Below are 15,162 nucleotides of genomic sequence, written 5' to 3'. Positions count from 1 at the left end.
TTTATTCATCAACCAATAAGAGAAACATGTATTCACAGCATACAGAAGGACATCATCCATCAGTACAGAGTATTTTGAAGTTCCTTTGTTGGTTGAGAAACACTGAAATATCAGTGCAATTATTTTTATTGTATGAGCTAGTGACAATTTATTAGTGGAATGCATATTGCTATAAAAGCAAAATCGCAGATATGTGTGTGTGTGTGTGTGTGTGTGTGTGTGTGTATACACATATATATATCTCCCAAAACCTAGTCCTCTTTAAAAGTCCAAATTTCCAAATAAATCGTACCTTTTGTTCCTCAAGTTTATTTATTTATTTATTTGAGAAAGTGTTTCACTATATAGCTCTGGCTGTCCTGGAACTCACTATGTTGACCAGGCTGGCCTTAGTCTCCCAGAGAGATCCACCTGCCTCTCCCTCCCAAATTCTGGCACTAAAGGCATATGCCACCATTCCTGGTGTTCCTCAATTTTTATTTTATTTCATTTGTTCATTTACTTGATCTGTGATCACATGACGATCAGCATAAAAGTTGGAAACTAACTTAAATTGAGAGTACTCTATTCACCAATTCTTACTCAATTTTGACAGCATAAGTGATATGTTTAGTAAGGTTTCTGGGAAGTTACAAGGTACCAGAACACCCTACAGGGTTCTTGCTTATATATCCCATTCATCTTTGCACTTTTATCATTTTCTTTATACATATGACAAAAAGGGAGGCTTGCTGTTGAAGCTTCAGTGTTTCCAGAAAGTAAAATCATGTCTATTATGCTGGTAAAATCAGAGTTTTCATGTTAACTCATTTACTAGTAAGAGAACAGGGAAGATGCTGTCCTGCAAAGTCTTAGCCCTTCTAAAGAGATCCAAAGCCACAGTTTATCTAGGCATTCTGTCTGCACAGAGCATTGATGATGTTCTTCACTTAGGACCAAGTGCATTTCCATGGACACGAGGCTATGCACTACTCTCTGTTTTCTGTACTATAGGGAACTGTGAAATAGTGGAAGTCCGTACAAGCTGGTGACCCAGAGGGGACTAGCCAGCATACCCAGTTATCTGTTACGGTTCTTTCAAAGTCCTCCATGGTTTTTCATGGGATTAGAGATACGTTTAAGGTCCTATTGGCAGGACACAAACTGCCTACTAGAACCATTGTCCCTAACAATTGATCACTGTTTAAGAGCTGTTAAGATTACTCACTCTTTTTGGACTTAGTGATTACTTAGTGTTTTTTTAAAATTAATTATTTATTTTTTTACTTTATAAGCATTGATTGGTATTTTGCATGTATGTATGTATGTATGTATGTATGTATGTGTGAGGGTGTCAGATCCTCTAGAATTGGAGTTATAGATGGTTGTAAGCTACCATGTGGATGATGGGAACTGAACCTGGGCCTTCTAGAGGAACAGCCCAATATTCTTAATTGCTGAGCCATCTCTCCAGTCTGACTTCATGATTTCTTAATGTCATTTCTTTTTATGCACAAATACAGTGATTCAAATTTTAAGAGATGAAGGGAACTTACTATGTGTGAATCTCCTAATTGTCAAGCTTATGTCTGAGGTCTCATTCTGTCTTAAGCACCACCACTTGACAGGGGTACTAGTAATCTTTATGATCCAGATGGACAGAGTGGGTTAAAGATGCTCAGGGTCGTAAGACTAGTCTACTGAGCCTGTGATTGACACCTGTGTCCCTCCCATCTGAGGCTTAGAATTGTTCTGTGACAAACTGATTGCTATTAGGTTTCTCTGTGTAGCCTTGGCTGTCCCAGAAATCACTCTATAGACAAGACTGGCCCCCATCTCCTCAGTGCTACGATTCAAGGCATGTGCCACTGCCCAGCTTACTGATCTATTTTAAGAGGGAATTTGCATCATTCAGTCCTCTGGAAACTGTGTGGTTTGTGGTGTTCTGGGTTTACTGAGGCCCAGGAGACAGGGTTAAGATGATAACACTCCATTGGAAGCCTCCCTGCTACCATCCCTCTGAACTCCAAAGTTCATGAATAACAGTAGGAAGAGGCTCCTTCCAGCATAGTCCCAGTGGGAATGACCTGGGTGCTTGTGAACTGTAAACACTTGTGGGCAGCACTGCAGACTTCCAGGAGTAGAAACACAGAGAAGGATGGCTTAAATGCCTATATTTTCAGGATTCATCCAGGTGATTTGGAAGAACTCTCCCAAGCGTCAATACTTAGCTTGTGGGTTTAGATGGGCCCGAATGAACATCATGGTTACACTGTGTGATATTGAGCAAGTTAATTCAGCTCTTGAAGACCTGCTTTCCTCATTTGAAAAATGAGGATAATTATAGTTGTGGGGAGTGAAGGAGCTAATCCATGGGAAGTGCTTGGCACCCGGCCTGGCTCCGGCTGTGTTCCCAGTAAATGTCACCTATTCATATATTTCGCTGACTCTGAGATGTTCTTTCTTTCTCATATTAACATCTCTGAAATCAGCGTGCTTCTTAAAATTGATGGCATGTCATGGTCTCAATGGAGGCATTTTTTTTCCATCTAATGGTCTGTAAAACAATAGTGGTTCTGAAAGTAGATGCTGTTCAATCTTGGTGAAACATGGGTGCATCAGGGTCCGTAGATACGGTATTGTCAATCATAAGAGAGCTGGAATTTGGGGAATCCATGTCTGTGTGCACTATGTCCTCTTCCCTGTGGTCTCCCACTACAGGAGTGAGTCAGTGAAAGTGACAATCGAGGTGGACAGGCATGCTCCACTCTGGTGGGAACCTCCAAAACTCCAGGTATATCTTCTCAGTTGACCCTTCCTGGCCCTGCTCTGGCTTCCTATGGGTACCTGGCTAGGGCAGTTTGAGGGAGTTCTGATCATCTTGTTGTATTCCTCTGCCCTCTGGTCAAGATGCTTTTTTTTTTTAAGTTGCTCACCCCAGTAGGCCCCATTTCTCTTTGGCTTCCTTCTCAGAGAAGATTGGAGAAGGTACTCAGAGTCCAGAAGGACCCATTGAGTCTCTCCTATGAAGTTCCCTCCAAATAGCAAGTCAGGGAGAAATCTGTCCCCCTCTGACCTCCCTGCTTTGTTCTTTTTCTGCTCAGCCATATGATCAAAATGAGATTTGGCAGCAAGATAGCTATGGGGGAGGGTTTGCTTGTTGTATTTAAGGTGAGCCTATAGGAAAGAATCGGCTTAATGAATGATTTGTTTCCTTTGCAAAAGAACCATCTGGGTTTAGATTTCATATTTACTATTTAAAACCCGTTCAATTAGACCCTTGGGGTTTCCCAGGCCTGCTTGAGGGGGGGCTCCCTCCAAGCCGTCCTTCTTCTTTCTCAAAGCCTGGGACAAATGTTTGTTTTTCTCACATATTCATCAAGGCTAGGGCTTCAGAGAGCACCGAGGCCTCTGTATTGACTATTGACGTGGGGAGCCAGAGCCTGCCTGGGGAGGGTTCAGCTGAGAACAGTATTTGGCAGGCTTGTTTCCTGCCCTATGCTGCCATTCAGCCATTCACTTTGGGGTGGCAGATAGGGGGCTTGGCATCTTGGCAGAGGCTCTCACTGGGAGCTCTCAAGTTTGAGAGAAGGGGCTTTCTCATGGTGTACCCCTCCCGCGCCCACCCCCAGCCCCCTAGTGTATCAGTCTGTTCAGGAAAACACTAGTAAGAGAAAGAGGTTTTTTTTTTTGTTGTTGTTGTTTTGTTGTTTTGTTTTTTATAATCAGGAAAAGTAATTACAAAGGCCACCAGCTGGCTTTGTAACTTTTGTTCTTGCTGGCGCCTTGGTCAGAACGCTGCTGCCCAAAGCGCTCTGCTTGCAGGGACCTGCCCTCCCATGGTTGCCGGAGGAGTGAGAAGAGAGGGAAAGCGCTGGTGGGGTGAACAGAGTCCTGGCTCTGCACTCTTTGGCCACATACTCCACTTTCTGCAGTATGACAACAGCTTCCCGCAAGTCTCTGTAGCTCTAGCTGTTAATGTGTCAACGAGGGGGGAGCCAGTCCCCTTCACAGAACTGTAAAATTTAAGTGGGAGCGTCAGGGTCTGCTGGGCACCCCTGGTACTCTGTAAACTCTCTGCTTGCAAGTCCCCCGCTTTCTGTATCGAATACCATTTCAATGTAAGTTTTGGAATGGTAGTTAAGGCAGAGGAAGGAGGAAGGTTAAGACCAGGGTAACTTTGCAGAGTAAGCTCAGCCTGTTTAGACTCCCAAGTGTGCTTGTGTGCTGGGGGGCAGGGGTGGGGTGGGGTGGGTGAAGAGAGGCTGCAGGTTTGGTAGCTGGATGCTATTTTGTCTTTGGAAGTAACTGGTGGAAACGCTGGACCTGTTGCCCTGACGTACCGCTCTGGGGAGCTGTGAGGGGTAGGGTTAAAGGACCCTTGCTAGAGTGAAGTGCTATATATGCCTCCCTGACAACTACAACAAATCTTGATTGGCAGGGGCTGGTGATGGGGAAGCATGTATGATTGGAACCTTGATGGGGGAGGCAGGTCCCACGTGGGTTGCAGGCCCTACCTACTGTTGTCAGAGAGATTGCAATCCTGTATTGGAAAGTGCTTGTTTGGTGTGCATTGAAAAAAAATGTGGAAGGGTGGAAAATGGTCTAAATAAAAATGTTGGCCCAACTGCAGGATAGCATACATGGCCTTGACCCTAATATGGTGAATTGGATTTATAGAAATCTCATTATATTGAGACTAGCTTTTGGCAGCTGTAGAGGAGGAAATATAAGGAGTTTTTAATATGCAAATGATCTAGGTGTTTCACACCTAGAATTTTAAAAAATCACACACACACACAGATCTCATCCATCATTTTATTAACAGGTGGGTCCCTGGAGCTGTTTTGAGACTTATCAGTGAGCAAATTAATTAAGCTCTCAAAAGATGATGCAGAAACATCCACAGGTGTCTTTGGCCTTTGACAAGGGGCATGCTGCTCTGGGTCTAATTGTCAGAATAATTATTTTCCCCCTGCAAATTACCTGTGGCAAATGCAACCCAGTGCTTTTGTGTGCTTTTAATTATCTCCAGGGTCTGAGAGTGAGGGTTGTGTGGGATATGTGTTTGTGAAATATTTAAGCTTGTGTAGGTGTTAAACTACCTATTAATCCTTCCTGGCTGGATTCATTTATTTGAAACAAATCATGATGGTTGGATAGCTGCTTAGGGCATGGGGTTCCAGTGAAGGATACTTATTTTCATACTATGTGGGTTTTGTCAGGGATATTAATAAAACACAGCCAGCCATTCTCCAACTGTGCTCGTGTGCTGCTTGCAAGAAAGGCTTTTGTGGGCATTGCTGTAGTAATCGACATTAGCCAGACATTGCAAAATATAGGCCAAGGGGCAAAGAGAACAGCTAAAGAGCAGCAAAAACTATGAGGTGGAAATAGAATTAGTTGTGTATAAAAAAAAGTTGAGGCATGTGCTATAAGGAAAACAATTCAGGAGCAAAGTCAGGATCTCTGATTTATCAACTACTTTATTCATTTTAGTGAATTGTTGGTGCACCTAATGTATTCCAAACTATGATCTTGGTATGGGGAATGCAGTCAATGATTGCCATGGAAACAGATATGTGTCTCATCTTTCAAATGACTCAAAAGCCGAAGCACAATGAAAGGGGAATACAAATGGAGGGAGGTGGTCCAAACATAGTTGATTGTTAAGTAGGTGTCAACTGGGTGAGTGGTGTATGTGCATCCACTGGGACACACAGCTACAGTACTGGGGGCCATGAAGTAGATAGCTGGTATATGTTTGCTGGCATCACTGATTGAAGCATGGATAATAAAAACTCAGTGACAGATATTGGGGTTCAAGCTGAATATCAGAAAATCAAAACAGCCACTCTACCAAGGCTAGGGAGAGCCTATCATCATTGTGTCTGAAGACCAATTACCCAAGGCTGAAGAGTTGCTCTGAGACCCTGGTCCTGTCTTATATGCCTCTCTAGTTCTGAGACTAAATGTGTGAGCTCTGTTTCTCTTTTAGACTGATTCACTCTCATGTAGCCCTGGGTGGCCTTGAACTCACCACTGCCTGGCCTCTATGACTGTGGCTAGCTTTGCACTCTGATCTCCAGGCAAGCTTTATTAGATCATAAGCACTATATCACCACAACTGATGGAATGTGTTAAACAACAGGAATTGTCTCGTCATTCTGCAGGCTGAGGTTGATCCCTTCTGAGGCCTCATTCTATGGATGTTGTCTTCTTCCTGCATCATCCTGTGTTTCTGGGTCCTGATTTCTTCTTGTACAAACATCAATCATATTGGGTTGGGTTAGTAACTCCATCTAAACTCGGCTACCTCTTTAATGGGCCTGTCTCCAAGAGATAAAGTGTGTCCGGGGAATTTTAGGGATGAAGGCTTTGACAAATGAATGCGGGAATGTAATTCATGCCTTGACTTCCTGCAAAATAATTCAATACAGTTTCCAAGTCTCAAAATTGTGTGTTATACAGACATGACAGCACATACTGTGATCCAAGCACTAGAAGGTTAGGCAGAGGGATAGTGAATTCAAGGCCAGTCTGGTTTAAAGCATGGATTACAGACCAACCAAGGCCACATATGATTCTCACTCAAGGGTAACTGGAGAGAAGGCTCAGTGGTTAAGAGCACTGGTTACTCTCCCAGGGGAGCCAGGTTCAATTCCCAGTACCCATATGGAAACTTACACCTGTTATAACTCCAGTTCCTTGGCTTCGGACACCCTCACAGAGACAGACATACATGCAGACAAAACACCAATAATAATAAAGTTTTTAAAATTCTGACTAAAAAACAAATGTAAATAGTGATTAAATGGAATACTAACAATAAACATAATTTCGAAAGAGTTTAAAGAAATTTAATCCCATTCACTAGTAATTCCTTTTTTTTTTTTTTTTTTTTTTTTTGGTACTATTTTAACCTTTGGTAGTGTTGGGACGTATACCCAGGGCATGCCAGGCAAGTACCTCACTACTGAGCTATGCCATTGGTAATCTCAGCTTTCCTAGAAAAGTACTGTAGTGAAAAGAGCCAGATGATCGGTGCCTCACCCAGGATTCTGGGAAGCACACACCTCGATATGTAGTTGATAAACTCATGAAGGCCTTTATCAAATTTAAAGGGCACTGGTGGAGACTGCGTGCTATAAAAGTACTACAAGAGCCAAACTGTTCACCTTAAAATGAGTGATGTCACGATGCATGCTATTTACCCCAATAAAACAACTTAAAGACCTCAAAGGCAGCCACTGACAGGATTCTGGAGACTGGCATGAAGTCTGCGGCTTTGGTCTATGGGCCAGTTCTGATAGTCCACGAAGGTAAGTAAGAGCTCCACACTACATGGTACCAAAGCCTCAGCGCTGAATCCTCATCAGGTCCAGCAGCCACAAGACAATGTAGCTGCTAAGTTGTTAAATGGAAGGATCTAAACTCTTACAAAGGCTGTTTAAATATGTTTTACAATTAATGAATTATGTTATGTTAACAAGAAATACATCACAAATGAATTTCAGAGGCTGGCAAGGCCTCTGGATCCCACCTGCAGCAAGCTGTCTTCTGCTCCAACACACACAGAAACACTTACACACAGTAAGTAAGTGAATAGATGAAAGATAAACGAACAAATGGCAGCAAAGTGGAAATGAGGGCTGGGCTGTCACTCTGGTGGAGTGCTTGTGGGACTATACACACCCTGAGTTTCAAGCCCCAGCTACCCTGCAACAAAATAAAAAGCAACAGTGAAAAACAAAAGAAACAAAGCTGTCTGAGAACCTATAGCTGACTGTGGTGGCATGCACCTGGACTGCTAGGCTTCTAGGGAAACTGAAATGGAGGCAGGAGGCTTGCAAAGTTATGAATCTGAATTCAGCAAGGGCTGCTTTACCAAAGGGCTACTCTACCCATGTCTCAGGGTAGGGGGAGTTGAGAATAAAACAACAAATTAAGGTTGATTCATTTGAATTGAATTAGTGGATGCTGATGAATGCACATCTACCAGTGAAAGGTAGGCCTTTTTTTTTTTTTTTTTTTTTTTTTTTGGCAAAAGTACCAAGTGGAAAACAGGGAAACAGTGCAAGAAGTTATGGCTTTTTTGTTTTGTTTTTATCAACCTATGTCAGAGAAGACTAAAAGATCATCACAAAGAATTTGTCAACAGATTCTACATTTATTATAGGAACGATGCAAACTGTGCTCTTTACCTTCAGAGCCAGAGACATCAAAACTGTTAATAAAATTTAAACAAAACATCCAATCAGTTAAGAAGTAAGATGGTCAAAATTACCAAGGCCTCCAAACCCAAAGTCAAACCCATTTTCTTTGTAGTTTATATATAAAAAAAAATAAATAAAAGGAGAATATGTATTTTTAAAAAGGTGTATCCAGAGAGAAAATGATACATGCAAATAATTTAAAATTTTCACACAGTGAATAAAAATACTATCAACCCCTGACCTCTATCCCTTGCCAAGGCTTAGGGAGCTCTTAAAAGAGAGGTGGGAATAATGTAAGAGGCTAGAGTGGGCAGGACCGCTGTGGGGTGTTGTCTAATGGGTATGCCCTGGCTACTGCAATGGTGATCTCACAGCTGCTGGGGTGACCTGAACATCATCAAGTTAGTCAAAATTCCTCTGAAATGGGGTTGATGATCTCCAAGCTCTACCCCTTACACTGCTTACTGAGAAACAAGCTGCTGGGGGGGGGGGCGGGGTAGGGAGCTATAGCCACAGATAGATTTCAGTGTACCAGTGGGTGGTCCAGCACGGATGCAGCATGGGCAGCACTGGTTACACTTACTGTGTTATAGAAACAAACAAAACAACATAGAAAACAAAACACAGAAGACATGGAGTTAGGAGGCGTAAGTACTGGGTGGAATTGGGCATATATAATGGTCATATTTCATTGTATACATGTATGAAATTCTGGAAGAGAAAACAAGCAACTGTACCAGAGTATACCTCAGAGAGAGGGAAGGGGAAAACGACTGCAGAACATGCCAGTTTAGAAAACGGAGAAAACCCAGGTGCTATAGTTTGAATGAAAAATGGCAGGCTCGTGAGTTTGAATGCTTGTCCGCCAGGGCTGGCGCTCTTTGGGAGGTTATGGAAACTTTAGGAGGAGGACCCCAGCTGGAGGAAGTATGTCACTGGGGGTAGGTTTGAGGGTTTTAGCCTCGCCTACTTCCCTGTGCTCTCTTGGTGCTTCCTGACTTTGGGCCAGCATCACAGGCCATCTTCATCCATCTCTGTCTCTCAGACCTGTAAATTAAAATGAACCCTTTCTCCCCTCAATTACTTTTGGTCAGAGTATATTATCATAGCAATAGAAAGGTAATTAATACACTGTGTAAATGACAAATCTAAGAGCTGGTTTTCTGGTTGACTTTTTGGAAATAGACTACAGAAAAAGAGTGATAATAATCATAGATTTGGTGTACATTTTAGACTGTAAAAGAGTAGTTGCTATGAAAGGATGGAATGTGTTGATGAAATGGATGTTTTGTTGGAGACTTTGAAATTGTTCTGAGATGGTAAACTCTCTAGCAAACTAATATACAAGAAAGAAAAGTAAAAATAGTTAAAGGATTAAGTCTAAAATATATGCCAGGGCCAGATAAATTTCTGGTAGTTATTTTAAGTTTTTAGAGAAAAGCTTGTTTCTCTGCTGGAGAAAATAATGGAATAAACCCAAGTTCATAGAGCTGGCACATTCCTGATCTTAAGCTTTCACAGTAACACAAACTGGAAAATTGTAAAATAGCATGCTCTGTGGCTATACATACAAACTTTCAGATCGCAAGACTAACTTAGAAATTGGGATTCACTTGAATTGAGGACAGTTTTATGTGGGATTTTCTCCTGTCACTTACATTATTACATCCCATGAGGATATGTTAAGACCAGCCCGTGCTGAAAAAGTAACAGGCTATTCTCACAAGAATACTAATAATAACACTCATGGGTGAGCCCAAGCAAGAGTTGCATGACATGGATGGAGAAAGAGTCCATTAGCAAGAAAATTCATGCAATACTTAGGGGGGATGCTGTAAGAAATTCATGGAAGCTTTGAGACAAAAATGCCCAAACTTTATTGACAGATATAAAGGAGATTCAGATGATAGTGACACATACCACATATCACTTATGGGATATAATGACATAAGAGTGTTAATCATCATGGGCTTCATAAATCTGTTAAAATTCCCAGTAACTCTGTGTGTGTGTGTGTGTGTGTGTGTGTGTGTGAAAAGTTGACAAAATGAGTCTACAATCAATGACTTGTGTGTTAGATGGGAATAAAAGAATGATGAGTGGTTATAAAATATGCAAAAATCACATTAATAAAATAGTGGGGTTGGGATGTAGCTTAGTTGTTAGAGGGCTTACCTAGCATGCTTGAAGCCTTGGATTGGATTCCTAAGCATCACATAAAACCTGGTGTAGTGGTACCTCCAGCACTCTGGAGGTACAGGCAAGAGGACCAACTACAGAGTGAGTGCAAGGCCAGTTCTCAAAACTGAAACAATAATCCAGGGGACCTAGGAGGGTCTGTTTAGTCCTTAAGCATCTGCAGGAACTCAGTGCATACACAAGTGGTCCTCACACCATAGGGGAGGGAGGGATCTTTCTAAATGGCATCAGCTCTTGGGGCAAACTTAAGCCAAAGTCTCTTTTGATTTCAAACACCAAAGACAATTTCAGATGGAGTGAACATTGAAAAGCAATTTGTGATTAAGCAAATGCAAGTTAAAATGAAGCATTGTCTCCCCCTGTTATGTTAGCAGAGGTCTGAAGAGGCATTGGATTTGGGCAGAGAGGTGAAGAAGGCAACCCCAGACCCCTGCTGTGGGTTTAGAATGATGGTACAGTTCTGGAGAGCAGTATTTGTTAAAAAGCTAAAGTAAGTTCAAATCTTTGTCCAACAAATTCCATGTTTCAAATATGAACACAGATATGTAGACAAAAATTTACTCAACAATATTTTTATTCTAGTCATTTATAACAGAGTGTTCTAATCATTGAGAATTTGTTAATCATCACATAGTATTTAAAATGATATATTATAGAGCCAACATATTTAAAGACTAATGATAGTAAGATGTTGAGGAGACAATGTAAAATAAGGAAGTTGCATATTACATGTGTGTACAAATACATATTATAATTTGGATTAAAATATGTAAAATTACAAAATATTACAAATGAACATAGGAAAATACCAATGGTGCCACATACAATGAGGTCAGGGATTTTTATGTATTTCCCAAACATTATTTTTTCATACGAGGTCTCTCAATAGTCCTGACTGGCCTACAGCTTGCTATGTAGACTACAATGCTCCCCAACTCACAGAGATCCTCCTGCCTTGGCAATCTGGGATCTCTGTGCCTGTTATTTTTCAAATTTTCTACATTGAAAATGAAGCACTTTGGTGACTAGAAGTTTTTTTAAAAAAAATAGCACCCTCATGACAGGGTAATGGTGGTGCATGCCCAGTGATGGCACACACCTTTAATCCTAGCACTTGGGAGACAGAGGCAGGCAAATCTCTGTGAATTTGAGGTCAGCCTGGTCTACAGAGCTAGTTCCAGAACAGCCAGGGCTACACAGAGAAACCTTGTTTTGAAAAACCAAAAACCAAACTAAAACCAAAACATGCCATCAAATGAAAAAGAGTTAAAGTTTAAAAACGAAATTAAAAATAAAGGGAAGAAAGACATAAATGCTAATTCTTCCAGGCATGGACTTTAAAGGTAGGCAAGCAGTAGAGCAATCATGATACAGTGCTCAAAATCTAAACTGTTTAAAAGCAAACCACAATTAAAAAGCTATCAACACACTAAAAGAACTGCTCTTTGAATAAAGCCAACAAGGCCATAACAAGCAAGATAAGTGCCCTTGAGTATAAAAGAGCAGGTGGAAGGCAACGCTCTCAAGAAATCAAAGGTATACCTAGTAAAGCTGCAAGGAATTATTCTCCTGTCAGAAAAAAAATGCAGGCATGTACCAAATAACTGAGAATGAAAAGCTGAATACACCATGCCCAGTTTTAGGAGGACTAAAAGTGAAGAGGCTGGACAGATGGACAGCAGTTTACGCTGACTGAAGTAAGATCAGAGAGCTTTTCTAGTGTCTTCGGTGGTGGTCTATGGACTTAGCTCATGGCAAATACTACTTTATGAAAGTAATTACGGTACCTACTGAACAAGGAATGCTACTGCTAAGAGAGGCAAAATTTGCCACACTGGCTTATTTCTGTGGGTTTTGTGGGTTTGGAAAGTCTACTTATGGAGAGCCCTGCCGTGAAATTCAGTGAGAGGGCCAAGAAGAACAGGAACCAGGGCCCTTGCCGGCTGGCAGGAAAGTGAGGTTCCCATGGGCTTGTCTAACACCTGCTGATAAACAATGCTGGCTGCACCTGGCTCCTGGTGCAACTGGCTCATTGTGAAAGCCCGTGTGGGTGGCAGTGGCTGGGAGAAGCAGCAGCTGTGATATGCACGCTTGGTATGCTCTTCGATGCCAGGTCTGAATCATCATTTGGAAATCATTGCCACCCACAAGATTCTACAAAACTGTAAAGTTTATGAGAACAACCAGCTGCCACTCTGATGAGAGCCCGGTTGTCATTTTGATGGTCAGAGGCCATTGTCCTAGCAACACACGAACCAATGGCCAGGGCTTTGGACAGAATTTGATATGTTTCCCAGGATGAAGGTTGCTAGCCCGAGTTGGGACTTGGCCTTTGTTTCTTTTCTTATCACTGTGAAAAGGGCAACTTAAGGAAGGTTTTATTTTGGCTCATGGTTCCAACTTATAGTCCATCATAGAACTCATAGCTGCAGAAGTCCAAGGTCACGTTACATCCACGGCCACGAAGCCCATGAATGCTAAATGATGTGATCAGCTCACTTTCTTCTTTTCATACAGACCTGATCAAGATAAGCCCCCATAGGCATACCCAGAGGTATTTCTAAAACCTATCAAGTTAGTATACTAACCCCCACAGTCTCTAAAACAAAAATCTCTGCAGCTGTGGTTGGTTCACCATATTGGTGTGTTGTGTGTGCTTGGCTTCAGATGCTTGGTTTAAGGAGAGATGATGCCATATCCATAGCTGAATAAGGGCCCTAGATGACCTCTAGTTACCACTGAGCAGTGCTACCCTGAGGATTCCAGGCAAATCTACTGAGAAGCCTTGTTCGTTCATGATTTCCACTATGCAGGATCCATGAATGTAGATACTGAAGGGCACTGAAGGCTTGTCCGGCCCCAGGTGCCAGGACGTCTCTACAAATAGCAGCTAGTGTGCTTATGAGTATGGGTATGAATTTCAGGTGACCTGAGCTCAAATCCTCTATCTCGTGTAAGCCAATGATGTGGTGGCAGCATGCTGTCTAACTTCTATGTCCTTGTTTCTCCTGTGTTCTGGGTGTCCATTGAAGTGTGGACATCCATGCTTTGGGTCAAGATAACCAGAGGATTGTGATGAAGCCTGAGTGAGGGAACACGTCGAGATGAATAGGGCCATCTACAATTTCCTGCAATGGCATGGGGGATAGCTGGGGCCGCGCCCCTCCCTGGAGAGGGGGGTGAACTCTGCCAGGCTTCACCGCCCCGGTGCTGGGACAGCAAGCATGAGCACCTCTTCTTGCTTTTCCACGTGGGTTCTGAGGGTTGAACTCAGGTAACTGAGTCACTTCCCAGCCCCATTTTGCCTTTATTAAAAAAAAAAAAAAACAGAAGTGGGAAAAAGGCTATTAAGGGTTACTTAACTCCTGTTTTATTCTCTGGAAGCTTAGTAAAGTTGTTCTCAATACTTCCTGCTTGAGTTAGATGGGTTTAATTCCTTGCCTCTGGTCTCTTTCCCTGATCACCCTCTGCTCCCAGACGCCTGCCTGTCCTTCATGTTCTGAAGAGGAGGAATGTCTGCCAGTAGCAAATCTTGTGTTGTGGTCAGGGCAAACCCGCATGAAAATATACAGCGGCATCACACAAGGTGTTAGGATCGATTTGGCTGTCTGCCCCACTTTTATCTAAGACAACCTGACTTCCTGCAGGCCAGGGAAGAGGGTGAGGCTGTGTTTATTTTATTGTAGTTTTGGTCTTTTGTTGCCAGTGTTTCCCTCCAGCCACAAATCTCTTGGATGGATTTCAGCATACCTGGCCTATTAGGTCAGATCCCACCTCCACACTGTGGGGCCAATGGTGAACTTCCAGGGAGCCGACTTATTATTCTGTCACCAGGTGAGTCTTCGTCCCTTACCAGCACACTGTGGTGGGAATAAGTTCATTTCTCTGGGGATTACTCTGAGGCTATTTGATTGGATGGGAAAAGATGGATATTTTCCTTCTGTACCTATGAACATTTCCAGTGGAAGTGAACAGATAAGGCCTTCCTTTTGCAGCAGCAGAAGTGCATTGCTTGTATGTACTCACAGAGACACTCCCCACTCCACTCTATCTGGCTTGCACAGTTCAAGGTCTCTGATGCTGCTCAGAATTCATTGCATGTTTTTGTCCAGTGTAGACTGGTTAGTGGTCAGTGCAGAAATGCACATGGGAAGTCCAGGCAATATGATGTGTGCGTTCTAAATGGTTCTAGGTTCTAAATTCAGAGACATGAGTACTAGACCTGTGCTGGTCACCTGTCAGACATGTGTCATAAGTTATTGAAATATTCTAGAGCTTGGCTGAGTGCAATGATCTCTGGCTCTACTGAAAAGCCTTGCTTTCTTAGTTTGTTCTGGAAGTAGGGGATGTGGCTTTTGAGCTTGATTTGGGTTATAATCTGTCTTCTTCTGACTTTTTTGATTACACAGCCATCAGTGGAGCCTGTCCACTAACCTTGTACAGCAACTTGGGAAGACAGTGCAGATACAAGAGGCAATTTTGCACAGTATGAGCCCAGTACATGCAAGGCCTGATCTGGCATGGTACCCATCTGGTAACCCCCTTGGTGTCCTGCAACACTGAGGCAGAGCAACCACTGATGATAGGGTGGAGGATAGGCCCAGGACTCTTGTGTGTGCAAGGCGAGCAAGCACAGTCAACTGCCAAGCTGCATTCCTAGCCCCAAAACAACTTCAGAAAGAAAATAAAAAGATCGTTCTCAGCACCCTCCCCTGGGACTACTCCTTAATCAGAGTTGTGCTTCCAGAGCAATGGACTGCTGTTGTTG

This window comes from Phodopus roborovskii, unplaced genomic scaffold (genome assembly GCF_943737965.1).
Source record: "Phodopus roborovskii unplaced genomic scaffold, PHOROB, whole genome shotgun sequence".
Classification (NCBI taxonomy): Eukaryota; Metazoa; Chordata; class Mammalia; order Rodentia; family Cricetidae; genus Phodopus; species Phodopus roborovskii.
Note: the sequence above shows the minus strand (reverse complement) of the source record.